We start from the raw sequence: 15,530 nt of genomic DNA on the forward strand, positions 1-15,530 counted from the left end.
TGGATTAAATAAGACAGAAATTGAGCTGGGAGGAGAAGAAGGAGACAAAGATAGGAAGGAAGCAAAGTGCTAGCAAAGCTAGCAATTAGGTCCAGTGATCTGCTGCTGTGCAAGCTGAAGTGGGAGGAGAGGAAGTGGAGCATTGTTTGGGTTGTCAGGAAGAAGAGAAAATAGAAGCAAAGAGAGAAGAACGATAAATACAGATGAGTTCAAGTACTCTTTGAATCCACATAACAGTTCTGAGATTGAAAAAGCTCACATCAGACCAGGACCAATTTACCAGAGTGCCATCCTATTTTCTGCATACAGGAAAAGAGTGATGATCCCGGCTCCAAGGCAAGCTGAGTCCTGGCGTCCAAGAAGTTCCCCAATGAAACATACACAGATGCATACACATCCACACATGCACACACAAGCAAACAGCGAGCACGCACATACACACAGCATGACAGGAAAATGTTCAGAATTGCATTTAGCATCTCAAGAAAGCTAGGGATTACAGATTGGACTCTGAAAACAAATCTGTGCAGCCTGTACTGGTATTGAAAATATATGCCCACCAGCCGCTTGGTTGCCATCTGTCCTTGCCGCTGAATACCAAGCAGGAGCACTCCGTATATGCTTGCTCAATTGCAATTCCACTCACCTTAAGTTTGGGAGAAGCAGAAAACACCATCAGAATGACAAGCTGACAGCAACAATATTGCAACAATATGCTGTGGGAGAAGGAAAAGGAGAGAAAGAAAGGGCACTTCCAAAAGAGATCAAGATGTGATGCTGACATTATCATACCCCAGGGAGAGAGCTGAAACCATGCAACTTACTTCATTTTAAAACCTTAGGTTCATTCAGATTTCCATTCCCAAAGGTAAGCAGCCAATTTCCTTTCTCCATGAATAATTCAGCCTTGCTATGTATTTACTAACTCACATGTCATCTTCACCTTAGTGTGTAACAGTTCATTTTGGACAATATCCTCAACATTCTGGAAAATATCTCTCCTTTTACAAAACATTTGCAAATTTTTTCAGTTTCTAGATCAAAGCTATTGGTGTGAGTCCAGGAAAAGTAGGGTTTTTTTAGCCTGTGGCTGTATATCAATCAGCAGGTCACCAAAGGTTTCTGGATGAAATGTTAACACTGCTCGGGAAGACGTCCATAAGTTACTGAACATTTCAGCACAGGAAGGAGGAAGTAAAGAGTGACTGAAATCAAATCCAGGATTTCTTGATTTCAGTAAGAGAGAACCAAATCTCTCCACAGCTTTGCCAAAACTGATGATTGAAGGCACATGGAAACACATGTCATAGCTTAGCAAAGCTGTCCCTGAAGTCCATGAAGACATCCTTGTAAGGTTTTAGTGGTCTTTGGCTCAGACACAAAATGCACATGAAGTACTGAACAGAAAAAGGACTGTGCAGAACTCAGTAGAGAAATGAAACCCTGGGCAGGCTGATAGGTTAGGGATCAAGCTAAACTGGGTGTGCGCTTCTCCAAAATGCAGGTGGGAAGAAGTTTTTTATTCCTAGAGGAAAAGGCTCTGAAAATTTTGGATCCAGGTCCAAATTGCCTCAAAATTTGGGAGATACTTGTGTTTGGGATTCTGTCTCACATTCACCCTAAGTATAAATAAGGGGAGTACTGAGGGAAGGGGTCCTTTCAGTAATCTAGTCAGTGGTGCTGAGCACAAGCTAAAGCAAACTGGAACTCTGAATCAGATCCCAAACTTTGTGTTCAAGCTTGAAATTAAATTTCTCCCCTGCTAAGTTCTAGTATCTAGCTCTTCCAAGTGTGAAATAAACCACAGTAACTGAGCCAAGAAAATCAAAAGAAGACACCCTTCTCATGCCAGGCTGGTGATGATGGGATGAGAAGCTGCTTACATGGGACAAGCTGGCTTTATACTCTCTGCAACTAATAAAATAAAGGCCTAGCTATGCTAGAATTTAGATTATAATGAAAGTATAATTTGCAAAGCTGTAGTTGAAGAGCATCTCTTTCTCTCTTATTATACCAGGACTAAGACAGCCTTATGGAAACCGAGCTGGAACTTGTTGGAAGCTTCATCTATGACCCGGACCAAAGTGCTTTCCTCCCACCCAGTTCATAAAAGTTCAGATAAGGATCTGCTATTTCTGTCTTTAAGCGTAGAGCTGACTGCTGTCAGTCTCGTTAAATGTGCAACATGCTTGAGAACTTGTACAGGGCATAATTTTGCCAGAGGGCAAAATTTGGCCAAGGGTATAAAAGCTCCAAACATCCAGGGTGCAGGAAAGCAGGCCTTGCAGTGAGGCATCCCTGAAAGCAGTAATAAAAAGGTAACCTTCCTTCCGTCCCATAAAATCAAGCAACAAATGGTATCTGCAGTGCTGACAGAAGTTGCTGTTTGCTGAGGCTGTGATATAGCCATTGGCTGTTTATCTAATGCAGATAAATAAGCAGATATCAGAGTAAAGGTCAATGAAGTATTTGCCCTATCCCTAAATTACACAAGAGTGTATCATCATGCAGATCTTAGCTCAGTGTAACGACCCTGGCTCGTGTTTCAGCTCGTTCCTTTCATCCCAGAAGTGAACATTCCTGTTTTTTTGACATGTAAAAGGTAGTGAACAAAGTTCAGGAGGCAACAAACAGAGGGAGGACTCCCTAACGTTGTCATGGGAAAAGGGCTGCTGGCCAAAACAACCACTGTGTCAGCAGCACGTGTACATATTCAGAAAGTACATTCTGAGTAAGAATTTTATGATTCCATGGGTTTGTAGTCAGAGAATGTCAGAAAGCAAACACAGAAAACCCCTCCACATTGTTCACCCAAATATGTGGCACAGCATAGTGCTGGAGGAGAGAGGGAGTGGGGAGGGAGGAGTTTTACATGCCTGAAAGAGCTGTTTTTCAGTGTGTGGCCGTACTAAATACAAAAAGCATGAGTAAGAGCCATGGGAGAATGTGAGGAAATCCCTTTGGAGCAGCTAGAGGTCAAGCCCTGTTTTCTTGGACACGAATCTAAATGCGGGGTGCGCACTAGTGAACCTGAGTGCAGATGCGGTGCACTAGCTCCACACTCTCCAGGATGAACATGGCTCGACACAAATGTCAGTACATCATTCATATCTCTCTGAGTTGGTTTTATCTTCTTCACATCACAGCAAAGTCTTCCTGCTAGATCGCTATCTCGGACAGGATACGGACAAAGATTCTTACTTTTCAGTTGACAACTACCATAGTGCCCTGAGGCCCCAGCTGCAGCTGGAACTCTGCTGTGCAAAGCATCATGCCACATGGAACAAACACCCTTCCTGGATTTTGGCATCACTCTCTGCCCCTAAGTAAGAATCACTCACAGTGGGTGCTCTGTATCCCCAGGCTCACCCTGCTGGAGGTGAGAGCCTTCGGGTGAGCTCAGGACTCCAGCACAAACTTTGCTCCAGTTTCTGTTTGCTCCAGTGTCTGTGAGCCCATCTTGTGGCTTTGCCTCATTTCTCTTCAGCATCTCTGACTTCCCAGGCCCTTAGCAAAAAAAGAAAAGTAGCTGCTTCATGCCTCTGTGACTTCACACAGTGAATTTCCTCCTGCAGCTGGCTCTGTGCCCTGTGTTACATCACTACAAGGTGGGATAATACAAAGCCAGGTCTATCTTCATATGTTAATACATTTGGGACAGCAATGTGTTCCAAGCCTCCTCCACTCATCTTCAGGAACTGCAAGCCTTGGAAAAACAGGTGCTTAGGCATATAATTCAGCCACAAGGCTGGTGCAGTGAATCAAAACAGCGCAAGAAAGGATCTTGTCTCTCGTTACCATGAATAAGAGAAAACTGAAACCTGTGGCTCAAGCCCCTCAAGAATTTATGCTCTGATATAACTGAAACCTCCCAGGAGATCCTGGGTCAAGATAGAAGAAATATACAATTTACGCCATTCCTAATGTATCCGTCTCCTCCCCCAGCTGCCATTTATGTTAGCTGTGGATTTTACTCAGACAAATTACTTTTCCTGCAAACTACCATGATGATTCTTGTTTCTTTGCATGAGAAATAAGAATACTTGCAACAACAGAAAAGTCAGATGGAAAGGATTAGGGACCAGAAAAAAAGCTTCATTAAAAATGATGTATCCACAGCAGCAAATTATTACAGACCAATAACTTCAGCTAGGGTAAAAAATGGTAGAGCAGTTACATAGTGCCAGTTGAACAGATATAGTTGCTCGAAGAACCAAAATTGCAAGAAACACCAGAACTGTTAAAAAAAACATCTTCTAAGGACCAATGTTCTTCTCCTCTAAGACAGAAGATGAGACACCACTTGCTACTTTCTTTTATAAAAGGTCCTGATATAAAAGCACCCACATTTCAGAGGGGTGCCAGTGGCCTCATTTCAGCAAGATCTGCAGATGCTAGGTTATGTCTGTGTGGCAGATTCTTCTAGTGGGTCGAGTGCTCTGTCTGTGCTGTGATTAAGAAAACACTACTTCCACCAGAAAACAGCTTTCCAAAATGGAAAACTTGCCCTTGCTGGCTGTCCAGCCCACACCCAGACTTTGAAACAGTCATCTGTGAAAAGCCATAGCACTTCTTCCTCAGCTTTGGTGTAAATGATTCACTCTCTGTCCCAGTTATCTGCTTGGGTTATTCAAATCACTTACAGTGCCCTAGGGTGACAAGCCTCCTAAAGTTGGCTGTGTTGTCCCCCAGTGATACATCTTGCAGGCACACATGAGAGCAAGGTATCACTCAGCCCCCAAAGCAGAAGACCATGACCTCCGGGCAGCCAAAAAGGTCCCTCATATAGCAGAGCAGAAAATAACCTGCTAGAAAATCAAAGTCTTCTGTTTTACCAATTGACACTTCCCGATCTGCTCCAAGACAATTGCTGACTTATTTGTGAGGGTTGTTTTTTTCCTTCTTCACTGTGGCAGCTGCTACTTTGCTTTTTCCAAGTATGCTTTCTGGCCACCACTCAGCAGCTGGCCAGCCAGGGAGCAGCGAGACACTGGAGTAGCTGGTGAGATGCGCTTTCCTACAGCCTCACTTGTGAGGAATTACTACAATTGACTAAATACAAACACTTTGTGAATTTGACAGATATGTGTGCTGTATATGCTTTCACAAAGCCTAGAAAAACTGATTCCCAGGAATTCAACAACTTTCTCATAATTAGCAGAATTTCATTAAGAGGTAGACTGCATTTCAAGCTTTTTCTCTATTTGCACATGAAGGAATTATTTATTAGATACAGTCAAAAAATAGCTTTACATTTGCTAAGTGTCTATAAACCTTTCAGAAAGCAAGAGCTAGCAGATGTGTAAAGGACATTCTGTTTAAGGTACTTGCTTTTAATAACAGATTGATGTGGCAGCACTTTTGTTCTTAATATATGTGATGTTATTGGAGGGTTTTAGTTTACTAGGATACTAATGAGGGTTCATTTGAATGGTGATATATTTATGTTTTCTATATTTAACAAAGAGTTTTAGTAATTAAACGTTGGTTAGAAGGGATGTATAATTATGTGCATCCCCATGGGGAGTTCCATACAGCTCATATATAGACAAGGCAAGCTGTGCCTTTAAAAGCAGCTTCTGATCTCAGCCAGAGCATCATTGGAACAAAGTTTGGAAGTGCTTTTAGGAGCATTTGAGGAACTTTCCTTTAGGGGTGACACTGACAATTCCTGATTCCAACCATAGCGGCCAGATGTCTGAAACTGCTGGAAGCCCAGTTTAAATTACCCGTTTTCTGTGAGCCTTCTTTTTTGGAAGGATGGATCAAATTAATCATATAATTAAAACAACAGCAAGGAAACTAATGACTGCAAGCACAGGGCATTGGTCCAGGGAGAATGAGATAATTAACAGCAGTTGCTATAAACCAACTTGGGCATACTTGCTAAACTGGGGGAGCCAGAGTAATATTCATTTTGACACTTTTTTGTGGGAGAATGCTTGGAAAGCTACAGATATTGTAACGGTAGTAGCTTATGTAGTTTTAATTCTGAAATGTCCACAAATGAAAACACTGAGCTGTTAATACATGAGACTTACATGTATCCAATTAAGACTATTAAAAGTAAGAATGCTGTGGATAATTTCCAATATTAATTAATTGAAATAGTACCATTTGGAGAACGCCTCCCCAGAAGGTGCCTCAACTAACCCCTACCAGCTATGATTTATCACCACTTGGCCTGGCAGTATGGAAGTTTTAAAGGCTGAACTGCTGCTACAACCTTACTCTTTAGCACTGAAATTAGGCTAGAATTCTATGTAGTTTGTTAGGAATGAAATTAGGGGATACTTTTAATAATGATGTTGGGTTAGAATGTTGTAAGGATTTGCAAGTTGAAGCCCAGAGGATTTCTGTGATGAATTTTTGAAGCAAGCAGTAGGTAGCCTCTCTATGTTTATTAATTTCATAGAATCATAGAATAGTTCAGGTTGGAAGGGACCTTTAACGATCACCTATTCCAACCCCTTGGTTCAATGGTTATTGTGAAAAAAAATGTTACCAAGGAAAAAATAAAAAGGTTCAAAATCTGAAATGTACTTTTTCAGCATGAGCTGAGGCACAGGTTGGGGTTCCTGTGTTTTCCCAAATATGAAGAACATGTATTAGGAGTCTATAAACTAGGAAATACTAGAAAAAGCCTGAAACAGGAAAATATGCTCATTATAGGATTGTGTGGTGAGGGGCAGGTTTCCTTTTAACCCTAGAAAAGGCTTGAGGCAAAACTACCAGGGTATCCAGGGGGTGCTCTCTGACTAAAATTCTCATTTTAGCTAAGAGCTATAGGATTTGCTTATTTAGATAACAGAACCTGTTGGATGCATTTACAGTCAAGAACCTTTCCTGAAAATGCAGATGAAAACTATTAGGCAAAGTGTTATGTGTAAAATGCATCAGCCACAAAAGAAAAACTTGTAATGTGTTCAGTTTGTAATGTGTCATCTGACTAATGAAGGGGATTAGAATAATTATTCAATCAAATATAAGTGGATAGGGAAATAAATCATTTACTTGGTTGATAATAGCTAAGATAATATGACCTAAGAATGAAAGATTACTTTCTAATTTTATTACTTATTTAAATAATTTAAAAATAATTATACTTGTATAGTTTTATTACCCAACACAGTGTTGCAGCAAGTAATTTAAGAGCCATTTGCATTTTGGCCATCCCTCACACTTCCTTCAAACATGGTTTTTGCTGTTGGGAGAGGAAGACCTGTCTGTGTCATTCTGGAGTTTTCACCTGTGAGTGTGAGATTCACAAGATACTCATATTTATGCACAGTTGTCCATTTTGAAACCAGAATCTAAGACCAAGGGGTTAGTTCAATCCCTCCCTTATAACAGGAAGATACAAACAACATTGCTATCCAGCTTCTCTTTGACCACAAGTGAGCTGGAGCTAGGGAGACAACTAAAAGGAAATCAGTGCAAGCTGAGAAAAACAATGAACAGAAAAAATAGTTAGGAAAATTCTGGTCAACTGTGTGTGATTTTCCCCTCAAGACATGGCAAAGAAAAACACCCAAGTAAAGGTGTAATCAGCATATGGATATTTATTGTTTAAAATCCACCAAAGCCCAACAGAAAGGCTCAGGAGCTACTGTAAGCTTTCATTTCAAATTTTAGTAAGCGTATTGTGGCTGCATAGGTTATGATTTAACCTGCAATATTAATATTTGATTGAATAGAAATATTTTTAGTGACAAAATTAATAGTGCCATGCCACTAATAAATCTGATTTGTATTACAGGACTAAAGTTGTTACCAACAAGATTAAACATTGAAGATATATTAAAATTTCCTTCCAAATAAAGGCTGCCTATCAGTGCATAATCGTGTTATCAGCCCAGCTAGGAGGGTCTCTTCCAATCCTAATACTCTGATTTTGCAGAAATGCAAATTGGGAATATTAAGAGGTGAGATGTTTGCCTAATGCCAGTGAATTTCATTGTAGGCATGCAAATATGTACTCAGAAAGGTTACAAGAAACCTTTTTCCTGGTTAAGAAACAAACTGAAAATGTGCTGGTTTTAGCAGTTTACTAGAATTCCTTTTGGTTAGTTATGAAGAGAAGATAATATGAAAATACAGTGATGGTTTATATTTTGTGGAATCCATTTGTAGAGCAACAAGATATTAACTGCCTTGACTAAAAGTTAATTAGAAAGGGAGAATGTAAAACGGCAAAAGCAGGGCCTAAACAGCGTCTTTAGGAGGAGGGATCTTTTAAACCCTCCTAAGGGTGGGTGACACCTCTAGACTGCCCATCACAACGCTGCTGCCTAGCTGTGCTGGAGTAGCCCAGGTAAAAAACTTCTTTGCTGACAGTAATAGAGAAAATAACCTCTATATTTCAGTTTTAATGAATCCCTGATGTTTCTCTAATAATTTTTAAATGATGGGCCAGAAATGAAGCTGGCAAAGGCAAGAGGTGTTAATTGGCTGGTTTTTACTCTGAGGATAATTGAGCGCTATCACCTTTGCTAATGTCTGCAACAGAGAAAGCTTCGATCTCCTGCCTCTGGACTTCTGAGTGATTTGTGTTTGGAATTAAGTATTTACAAATTGTATATTCAGACCCAGAGCCTTCTCCCATCAGTATGGACCATAAGCATCATTTGGGTTATCCTATTAGAAGAAGATCACAACTGGAAGCCCAGGCCCAAGATCTTAAATCTTGTTACAAGTCTTATAATATAATTTTGGTGTTGACAAGCTGTGGGCAAATCTCCCAAAATCTCCTTTCACGATATCAGATGGAGTGACCTTTTTGTTACTACTAACAAACATTCCGAGCCCTTGTGCAGAGGAAACATATACAAACATGCACAAGGTGCAGCAGCTGAAAGAGCACAGTGTAAAGCATCTTTGGCTGTGGAGTTTTCTCCCACGAGAAACAAGAGTGGTCTTGCACTATGTACCCTCAGAACATGATGCAGACTATCTTTTTTGAGTGTATGCAGCAGAAACCACCTATTGGATCATGCAAACAACATTGCATGGGTCCTCAAAGGAGGCAGTGAAATCTGTCTTTTTCTGTCTTCAGTGTAAATCTTGTCAACGTACAAGGTGCTTGAACACTGCTGTAAAAAATGTGTTATAAAATATACAGTTAAGCGTGCTGGATCAATTACAGCTTCTGCACAGCTAACTCTCGCTACTGCTTCAGGAAGTAAATCCACTGGATTTATACTTCTATAGGGTTTCCATTAAGGCCTGTGCTGTTTACATTGGCTTTATATTTAAGGACCTTACACAGACCTAAATCTGATTTCTGGAACTTAGAGAGGGATTGTGTGTCACAGCTGTAATAAAATTTAATCTTGAGCCAAAACTTTGAGCACAGCCAGTGATTGGTGGAGTATGGGCATCAGTGGTGTCAGAAAATTATCCTCTTTGGTCTCCCAGAAGAAGCCGACCTACACTTCTTCTGTTACATTGAATTGCTTTAATTGACTTTGTCCATCTAGACAATGCTGAAATCAACTCACAAGCAGAGCTTTAGTGGCTTAATTGACAGAAGCCTGCAAACACGTATTTGCATAGCTTTAAAGGATGATGACTTGCTCCTGTAGAGAATCAATCGCATCTGTTATTTTCAGCTGTGACTAGGATTTTGCTCAGTTCCTTTTCTTTTTCACTTTACTTTCTGGCACAGAAAATCTCTTCTGTTCTTTTGTTTGTACAGAAGAGCATCCTATATTGTCAGGCAACACTTCATCGACTCAGCAAGCAAAGTGCTCAATTTATGCTTTGAGTTCAGCAGGATTTTCTTTTTTTTTTTAACTCATTTTCTTTTTATTGCCATGGACTGACTTCGGCGTGACCTTCCATGGAAGAGCCCAAAAGCTTTGCTGGCATACATTCCCTGTCCCTTAAAAGTAGTAGCAGTGTAAGAGCTTCCAAGCTGCCCAAAGCGAGACAACCCGTGCATCTGGCAAACTGTCCCTGAGCCTTCATTCCTCCTTTGCTCAATGTGAGGTCAACAGGTGTGGTCAAGAGTGAAAAAACATTGTTCAGATACATATGTGCTGTCTCTCTGAGAAGGTCACCATGCCACTAGGAGGTCACTTGCCAGGTTATGGAACACAGGTACCAAACACCATACGTGGCACAGCACCTACAAAGAGGACCCGACTGGCCTGGGCCCAGTGCCATCCTGACAGATGGGCATGTGTGCCAGCGTTCAAGTAGATGTAGGCATGGTACCTGTTTTGGAATGCCTTACTGGGCATCTGCTCTGACTTTCTCTGCTCATGACTGAAAGCAGGCATTGTCCCCAATCCCCGTCAGTATGAAGCTGCAGAAAAGCTAAAAGCTGATTTCTGGACTCCAAGGCCCTCATCTATACCTGCTTCAAAGACATTTACACTGCCACAGCGATCTAAATGGGCCTTAATAAGTGAGAGAGAGGCTTAAATGCACACTTTTAATCAGAAGGAGGTGCTGCTGAGTGTACCTGCCATCATGGCTCAAAAAGGGAATTTGCTCTTCTGGGGCAATAGTGAGGGGCAGCAAGAAGCACCATGAAGAACTGGTGCCTCTGATGTACCCAGGGTAGGCATTGCTGTAGGTACAATGCACTTGGAAGACTAAAAGGAACAAAAACATTCAGCTTGCTTTGAAAGAGAAACACAGTGAGGGTTGAGTCTTCTGACAGATTTAAAAATTCTGAAACATCTGCTGGAAAACATACCTGCCTCATTTGTCTTCAGCCTCTCCTCTAACTGGTGATAACAGATCTGCGTGGGTTTTGTGTGACAGCAACAGCGAGGAAGCTAGATAAAATCATCAAACACATTTTATATAAGCCATCAATAACAGTATTCAGTCTCTAGCACTGTAGGCTGGATGGGAATCCATGCCCATTCATTTCAATCAACATGTCAGTTTGACAATGTGATTAAAAAAAAAAGAAGAAGAAGAAAGGAAAGAAGCTTCTTCACAGGCAACAAGTATTTTCAGACTTTTACCTTCCAAAAAATCCTGTGGAAAAAAATAGCTACAAGGCAAAACCAGCTACAAGGTTATCTACAAGTGAATGCGAACCAGGCAAAAACACAGCCATGAAAAATGACACGAAAAGTAGCCAGAGACAGAATTGCATTTTGAGAACTGAGATTCACTTGCTACACAGATATTGTATATTCAGGCACAGGTGCTTCCTTCAAACACTCTTGAACATGTTCTTCTTTGTAGCACAAGGAAGCTTGTACACTTCATCCACATGGGGCAGCTCAGTTACCTGTGTCCCAGCAAATACAAGGTGAGTTCCTTGCTTTCATACCAAAAATATTGTGTATATAAAAGCAGCTTTAGATCTTCGATGTTCTGAACCTCATATGTGTTTAGAAAAAAATACTAAAGTCTGATCCCTTAATAAGTAATCCATTACTAAAAGATTTTCTTCTGTTGAATGCTTCTTGATTATATGATATTAAGTTGAAAAGTGGTAATCTTGCAGCTTTTAAGACATAAATATCCTGTGGCTTCAGAGAAATTTAGCACATATTTAGCAGTGAAAGGTTTAACACTGCATTGCGGACCAGTCTTCTCAAACCATCTTGGCACAGACCACATCTCCAGGCTCATGCAAAGCCACAGCAAGGTTTTAGCCTTAGAGACATCCCCTCACACATCGCTGCCTATTCTTCTCCCAAGACTCTTCCAGCTGCTGAGCTTTCCTTAGAGTCACAACAGATGTGCTATGTGCCCTTCAGTGGCCTCTATACATGAAAGCTGGCCTGTCCCAGCTTTCATGGCTGCATAATATCACCAGGTTCCGGAGTGAGAGCAATACTGGGAACGTGTTACATGCAGTTGCAGCTCATTTAAAGAACACTTCATCTGGAAACTGCAGCATCTCATGACCAGAGGACTCTTACTGGTCAGGGAGCTCTCTCCACTGACCACCACCTAGCACTGCCCACCTGTGTTCCACCAGGTCTCCCTCTAATAGCGCCTGTGTACACAACAAAACAGGAGCTTCACAATCTGGTTAGATTTTTTAATGACAGCAGCTTTCAGAGGCAAGGATGTCACTACAGACAGCACATTTAAAGGTATGTAACAGCTCAGAGAGAAGACGAGCATACTAAAATTTGGCTTTACTTGCCAAACCTACACTTGAACAAGAGACACGGGAGAACTTTCATGGGGCAGGGTCCAGATGCACTGCTACTCGCAGCTACCACTACAGCAAGGCATGGGCATCATGGTACATTTTGGACAGGTCCCCGATTCAGTTGGCTGGGAGACAAGGACTTTGAAAGCATAAGATCATGCATCCACCACTTGGTTATCTGAAACATAAGACGTGAGAAGACAAATTCCTCCTCAAGAATGCAGCTCACACACTGACTCAGACAGAGGCACAGCTTGTTGAGCCATGCAAGTGAACCACACAGGTTCACATCTGTGTCCAAAGCCAGCTTTGATTGCTTCCTGGTGCTGCATTCAAAGCAACTGAAGAGGCAGAATTGAATCAGGACTGCTATATCGTATCTTCGAGGATATTCACTCAACAAATGTGTCCTAAATGAGCAAGCAACCCTTTTCATTATATGCAAGTTCTCCTGAGCAGCGAAAAACTGCTTTAAGCTTGAAAGGGGAACACTCATGTGGCCTCAAATGTCCCTGAGTAATCTATTAACAAATCTTCTAGTTCAAGTATATAGTATTAAAAATACCAACCCCCTTAGCCATTCCCTATTTTTAAAAGTGCCAATTACATCCCATGATCACTATTTCACCAACAGAGCAGTTAATTGGTGACACCATGAGGCTAACATCATAAAACACAGGTGTCACACAAATCCATCTGAATTCTAGACACTGTCAATGAGTAACGTACTTTTATAACATGTCCCAGTTTTCTCATGGCTTCATTTTCCTGTGCCTCTCTTGACATGCTGAACTAAGTATTTAGATCCCTTCACTCTATTTACATGATTTTTCAAAATTAAATCAATTAAATCACTGTTTTTGAAAGCTACAGTCTATAGTCTGATTTCCTTTACAATCTTATATATATGTGTATATTCTGTATATCTCTTTCTTAAATATACAACACTAGTAAATGAGCATTAATATGTTTCCTTGTACAAAACACCTAAAAACATTATATAGAGTTCTGCAAGACAAAAAGAGATGTTACTCAATCCCACATCAGGGCAAATTTGTACTTCGGCATTATAGCATTATAGGATAAAGCTATCCTAAAAAGAGCCTAACCCAGGTGAGTCTTCACTAATACCAGGTTACACAGTGTGGCTGCCTTCTCCCTACTACTGTGAAGAGAGCATGATGAAAGAATAAAGCAGATAGCCAGACTCTAGTTAGCAGCAGCTGCCAGTACAGTAGTGTAGCTCGTGGGATTCTTATTTATTCTTGGAAAAGTTCACAATAGGGCAAGATAAAAGAGTGCAATTACAGCACCAATGTATCTTTGCAGTCACATTCTTCACCAGCTCCTGTCACTCTGGGCTAACAGCTGCAGGACGAGCCCATGATTTTAGAAGTAGCCAACCCATAAATTTCCATGCGCAACTGTAATTACATGAATTGACAACCATGTTCATGGGCTGAGGGCAGTTTCTGTGGAAGATGAACATGACAGTGTTCAGATGATGTCAGCTGTGTTCAGATGATGTCAGCTGTGTTCAGATGAAGTCAGCTGGCCAATGACACTGAGCACAAGGAGGTCATGGAAACCTCAGAGGTTTCTCAGAGCGTCAGTCACCTGTCTTCATATTTCATTTGCGTCGTAGAATCCAAGTTCATTGCTGCTTTAAATCGAGCTGAAGACTGCCGCTTCCACATACAATGGATTGCTTTCCATATTCAGCACACAAGAACAGGAAAGTGCTGCAGAATACATTATTCCCATTTCACCTGAGTCTCAGATGGAACCGTGTGTCACACAGCCGTAAGTAAAAGAGAAAACAAACAGCAGCGTTAGGCTGCTGTAGTGGCTTTTAATACGGCCTTGTGGTGCCACCTTCAGACGAAATCAAGGCATGCTGCCCTCTCACTCTCTCGGGTAACAGCCCACCCCAGCTGCACTCCTGCCCCAGCCAGAAGCCCTCAGTCCACAATGAAGGTGAATTCAAAACACGGCCCAGCTTCAGATCCAGAAGCAACTCTGTTTCCCTACAGTACGGCAAAGGAAAACAGAGGGATCTGGCAACTTGCAATGCTGGGTCATTAAATGCCAAATCCAAACACGCAAAGGCCTAAATCAGGTTATTTTATTTTGGAAGCTCAAGCTTTCACAGAATACCCTATCCTCAGTTTGGATCTCTGAGCAGATCTTGTGGGTCCTCTCTTCTATGCCTATTACTAGCTAGTAAAAACCAGTAAACACTGATATTAGGATTTTTAAAGAAATCTTAACATGACCTTCTGAGCAACTATTTTACAGCCACAACAAATTATTGGCACAGTAATTGTGGTGAAGCTAATTTGAGAAGGAAATGATAGCATTTAAATGCCTGATCTGCAGATACAGTTTGACATAATGTATCTGTATTCACATGAGCCAGAAGTTTCTAGCAGGTGTAAACAACAGGAACCATAAATCAGAAGATGAATTAAACTTTTGGCTTTGGGGTTCATTTTCACCCTCATATTATTCAAGATGGACACTAACTCTATTTTTAAATTACTCAGAAAAAATTATTTTATTAGCATATGGGACCCTATATTCTCAAATTTCTGAAGTGCCAGCTGTATTTTTTCTAACCTAGTGCAATCTTTCTTAATTATTTCTGAATTTTATTCTTTGTTCTAATTTCCTCTTCAAAGCAGGAATACCGAAACACCAAATTGTATTCACCTCTCACATTGTCCTGTCTTTGCTTTACCATTCTTCCAACCTACATCTTGCTCTTCAGTATTACTAACAGCTTTTACAGAAAGCTTTACAGTTTAAATGTATTTTATTGGCATGTGTGCATGTAAACTAACTGGGAGTGTTTGGAGGCAGAAGAGTATGGCATTAGCACGATGACATATTTATTAAATATAACCTCCATATAGGCAAGCTCGTCTTGTAAGATACATGTAACAATAAAAACCAAGATTTGACAAGACCAATTTGTCTCAGCCTAAAGTACTGTTTATACAGTGCAAGATGTCTAAATCTCCATGTTCTCTTATTGCTATAACATGACATATTTTCAGTAAGTTATTTGTTAACACTTATGGTGGGGGGGTTTGATCAAAAATAACCAACATCTATCACGGATTTGGTGACATTAGACCAAACTTCTTTAAAGCTTAACCTGAGCTTCAAAACATACCATTTTGGGGGACAAAGCTCTCGTCTGTGGCATACTGGGATCCACACAGCTCATGTGAAGACCCCTCAGCTTCCTCCAGTGTTCTGGAGGTCAGATACCCCAGAGAAATGCTTGCGTGCAACATTTCAGACCTCAATATCCTCTGTGCATCAGGGCTATAATAACTTTGGGGACCTGTCTACATAACCTCTAATTACTGTTAATAGTATGAACTTGTTA

This window comes from Psittacula echo (genome assembly GCF_963264785.1).
Source record: "Psittacula echo genome assembly, chromosome: 4".
Lineage (NCBI taxonomy): Eukaryota > Metazoa > Chordata > Aves > Psittaciformes > Psittacidae > Psittacula > Psittacula echo.